The 5,173-nt window shown below is 35.0% G+C and overlaps 1 pseudogene; it reads left to right on the top strand.

The window, feature by feature from the left end:
- The first annotated feature begins 997 nt into the window (after positions 1-997).
- LOC112017303 (MDIS1-interacting receptor like kinase 2-like) lies at positions 998-4,316 on the top strand (annotated as a pseudogene).
- The last annotated feature ends 857 nt before the right edge of the window (positions 4,317-5,173 follow it).

Raw genomic sequence — 5,173 nt, 5'->3', positions numbered from 1 at the left:
TAATTTTTTGCTTATGAAGAAGAAAAGTATAGAGAAAAACAACTTCATTCCACTATTAACAACAAAGTAAGCCAAAGTCTCAGAGAGAAGGGTTTTTTTTTTTTTTTTAATTTAACAAATGAGCAAAAATTTGGAACATTTTTTTTATATATAAAATTAAATGCTGTAAGTGTAGTGCTACTAGCATAATACTTTTACAAAAAAATTTACAACAAAATCTAGATGGCAAGTTGCTAAATATATGTAAAAAAGTAAAGTGGGAGTAGCTTAGACAGCTACACACCTGCTTTTGTAGGAAGTATTTTAACCACACGCGTGTTATCTAGTGGAGGAGAATAATTTCACAATAATTTTGTGCACTTGTAATAGCTAATAATAATTTGTCACTTAAAATTTGTTGTAAAATATTGTGAATATATCATTTCGTTATTAAAATAACTCCCTCTCTCTCTCTCTCTCTCTCGATATATATATATATATATAGTAATTTTTTTTTCAAATATTTTGGGAGGACCAAGGCCCCCTTTGGTCCCAACGTACTGTTCCTTCAGCATGTTCAACACGCTTAAGTCAAGTCTCATTAAGAGACATGTGTTACTTGAAGATTTTTGGAGGCAAGCTCATATATGAGCATTGGCAAGGCATGTGGGCTGGACCCACATGGTGCTTTGCACCCCTAAAAAATCAGCTCTAAAACTAAAAGCGAAGGAAACCTTTAATGAAGTGTTAGAAATAAATTAGGATCATTACATCATTTGCTGATTCCAAATCTAAGGACCTTATGTAGGAAAAATTATTGAATGCATATATAACAATGATATATATAAAAAATAAAAAAGGAGGAAAAGAAAAAAGTAGCACATTCGTTAAATTGACTTCCAGTCTTGGGTTGGTAAGGTCTGTATTTCAACGATTAAAGTGTGTTGAGCGATGCATATATAACAATCAAATATTTGCCTCTTTGCAACGCACTCATCAATCAATCATAAACTCTAACATGGCTCCCTCTGTTTCCATTTCCATTCTGATAGTAGCATTATGGGTTCTTTATATCTTGATGCACTCCACAACTATGGTTATTGCAGCTGGCTCTGTGGCAGCATCTAATTCATCAGCGCTTGAACTAGAAGCGAAGGCTCTCCTGGAGAGTTGGTGGTGAGTGATCACTCCAATGATACATTCTTAAATCATTGCGAGTTCAATGGAATCAAATGCAATGATGGTGGAAGCGTCATAGAGAAGCGTCATCTGAATGATGCGATCAGTAAACTCAACCTCTCTTCCTTCCCAAATTTAGTCCGTCTTGATCTTTCTGATTGTTGGCTTGCGGGGAGAATTTCAGTTGAGATAGGCACCCTTTCGAAGCTCACCCACCTTGATCTTTCCCTTAATTCTCTCACAGGTAAGTTGCCTCCTTCATTAGGAAACCTCACTCGATTAGTGAAATTTAACATTTCTTCAAATTCTATCATTGGTTCGATTCCCAAAGAATTGGGAAATTTAACAAATCTTCTTGAATTAGATTTAGGTGGAAATTATTTTATTGGATCAATTCCCATAGCTCTATGTCTTTTAACCAATCTCACCTATTTTAGTGTGCAAGGTAATCAACTTACCGGTGAGTTACCTCTTTCACTTGCAAACCTCACTCAATTATAGACATTTGACATTTCTTCTAATCTATTTGGCGGTTCCATTGCCAAACAATTAGGTAATTTAAAGAATCTTCTGCTCTTGGCCTTTTAACCAATCTTTCCATCTTGGATTTGTCTTTTAATAAAATCAATGGTTTTATAGTGCCAGAAATTGGATTGCTAAAGAATTTGTCGGAATTGGACCTACAAAAAAACAATCTCACTGGTCCAATCCCTTTGTTTATATGTCATCTAACCAATTTGGTTTCTTTTTCTCTTTCTATGAATCAAATCAATGGTCACATTCAACTAGAAATAGGCAACATGAAGAATTTGAGTTACCTGTACATCGATAGTAACAAGCTTATTGGCCCCCTCCCTTCATCTCTTGGTCATCTAACCAATTTGATCTCTTTGTTTCTTGATTCGAACCAAGTCAATGGTTCCATTCCTCCTGAAATAGGCAACATGACGAATCTGGAAGACTTGCATATCAATAATAACAATATTGTTGGTCCAATCCCTTTGACTATGGGTCATTTAACTAGCTTGCAAACTTTGACCCTTAGTGGGAACCAAATTAGTGGTTCCATCCCTGTGAACATTTTTAATTGCTCTTCACTCTACAGCATAACATTTAGCCACAACTACTTAACTGGAAGCATTCCCTTTCTGAACACTAGCCTTTTTCCATTAAGATGGATTGACCTCAGTTATAATTCAATTAGTGGAGGAGAAATACCTCTTAGAGGTTTAGAATTTTTGGATGTCAGCTACAATAACTTCAATGGCTCCTTTCCTAACTTAATAGGCAATATGGACCATCTGCGTCACTTCAACCTTAGCAATAACAAAATTGTTGGTCAAGTTCCTTCGATTATAGGTCAATTAACTGAGTTGGAAACGTTGTCCCTTAGTTGGAACCAAATCAGTGGCTCCATCCCCAAAGAAATATCTGATTGCAAGGGGTTGAGTGAATTGTTATTGAGCCATAACAATTTAACTGGAAGCATTCCATCTCAAATTAGTGACCTTCAACATTTAAATGCTATTGACCTAAGTTATAATACTCTCAGTGGGGAAATTCCTTTTAAACCAGGGGATTCACAACCTTTAAAGCTCTTGGATCTCAGCTGCAATAATCTTACTGGAAATATTCCGGATCTTTCAGCTTCAGTAAAAGAAGTGAACTTTTCCCACAATTCTTTCCATGGTCGGATCCCAGATGGCTACTTAAATTATACACCTGCAACCTTCATCGGCAACAAAGATTTATGTGATGATGTCAAAGGCTTCCCTCCTTGCTTGCCATCTTCCCCAAGCAAAAGTAGATCCATTGTCCAGCAAATAAAATTTTTTGTTCCCTTAATTGCTTTCACTATGTTTTTACTTCTTGGGTATTTTTTCGGCTCTCAATGTAGAGTTAGGAAAATGCCATCTGAGTCAAGGGAAACAAAGAATGGGGATTTGTTCTCAATATGGAATTATGATGGAAAAATTGCATATGAAGACATCATTGAAGCAACAGAGGACTTTGACATTAGATATTATATTGGAATAGGTGGTTATGGTAGTGTTTACAAAGCACAGTTGCCTAATGGTAAAATGGTTGCCTTAAAGAAACTTCATCGCTTAGAGGTTGAGGACCCAAATTTTGACAAGAGTTTCAGAAATGAGGTCAAAATTTTAACTGAAATCCGACATCGGAATATTGTGAAACTGCATGGTTATTGTTTGCACAAACGATGCATGTTTTTGGTCTATGAGTATATGGAAAGGGGAAGTCTATTTTGTGTCCTACGCAATAGCGCTGAGGCAGTAGAATTGGATTGGATGAAGAGGGTGAACATAATCAAAAGTACAACACATGCATTATCTTATATGCATCATGAAAGTGTCCCAGTAATTGTTCATCGAGATATATCAAACAACAATATTCTATTGAGCTTTGAGTTAGAGGCATTTGTGTCAGATTTTGGCACAGCTAGACTTCTTGATTCAGATACCTCCAATCAAACTTTAATTGCTGGGACTTATGGTTATATTGCTCCAGGTGAATTATATATTATTTTCATAATTACCCTAGATATTTTTTTAAATGTTTAGTCACATGTAGAGCTTTCTATGTAGTCATTCTAGTTAGAAACAATTACTTAAAAATTTTATGCACTAGCAAGTTTTGTCCAAACCTCCAGGAAAAAAAAAAGATTAAAGTTAAACGAAAGATATTAATATTTTCGCACCTATTTTTGTCCAATATTTGCATAATTGGCCTATACTATGAAGGTGACTGAAAAAAGTGATGTTTATAGTTTTGGAGTGGTGGCATTAGAAATATTAATGGGAAGGCATCCAAGCGAACTCTTGACGTAATTATCTTCATCTCAAAGTATGATGCTAAATGAAATATTAGACAAGCGTCTCCCACCTCCAAATTGTTTGGTTGCACAGGATGTTTTTCTTGTTGCTGCAATTTCATTTGCTTGCTTACGTGCTAAACCAAAGTCTAGGCCAACAATGAAATCAGTGTCTCAAGAATTTTTTTGTCACAAGAAACCAATAATGAACCCCTTACATGCAGTTTCAGTATGGCAGCTAAGAAACCAAGAATCTTACATGGTTGGAGAGAGTGAAACCCATTCTGAAAGTCCTTGTTTTCTGGTTGAGAAAGATAATGTTTGATGAGCTTCTACGAAAAAAATGTTGTGTATTACAATAACAATAGCTTAAAAATCCTGTTTGTAAGTTGTAATTGTTGTTCTTTATGATTTGTAACATGTATTTTGTAATATGAAATTTAAGTCTTCACCACTTTTCTATTGCAATCGTGGAGGTTGCAAAGGCCGATCTATGTGCTTGATGCTTGACTCGAAGATATCATACTTGTTCGACCTACTCACATAAGATTCTACAATAATAATGAAAAATTTGTAGGGAAAACAATTAATAAAAACTCTACCTCCCTTGCTATCTGCTCTCAACACACGTAACCCTCTCTCACAAAAACATAATGAAAGACTTTCTACTTGCACTATCCGTTCTAAATTAAACCAATATGATGTTATCCTCTTTCGACCCACATTACAATCGCACACTCAATATCTCTAACTCCACCGTTCTTTTCCATTTCAATCATCCACTGCTAACACCTTTGCTGTTTTTGTAACCCCGAACCCCATGACCTACTAATTCAACCTTCTATTTATCGAGACCTTATTATGACTTTTAATTTGAGAACTATAACAAAATAAATAAATAAATAGACATAGCAAATTTAATAAAAGATAGATATAAATGAGGGGATTTGTCTGTATAGTGAAGTAGGTCACCACCATTAGGCAATAAATTTTGATTTTCATTTCTCATGGAGATTCCCTTTTGGTCACCAAATTTTATGTGATTCTACAATTGGCTTAGATAATTCTACTAGTGCCTTTTTACTTTTCGAACTTTTTACTATTTGAATTATGATAAAAATTTGAGCTCTATGTTCTACATCGGATATATATTGCAACTATTTTGAAAAATCAGACTAAGCA

Source organism: Quercus suber, unplaced genomic scaffold (genome assembly GCF_002906115.3).
Source record: "Quercus suber isolate HL8 unplaced genomic scaffold, Cork oak 2.0 scaffold_264, whole genome shotgun sequence".
Lineage (NCBI taxonomy): Eukaryota > Viridiplantae > Streptophyta > Magnoliopsida > Fagales > Fagaceae > Quercus > Quercus suber.
Note: the sequence above shows the minus strand (reverse complement) of the source record. Positions and strands in the feature narration are given on the sequence as shown.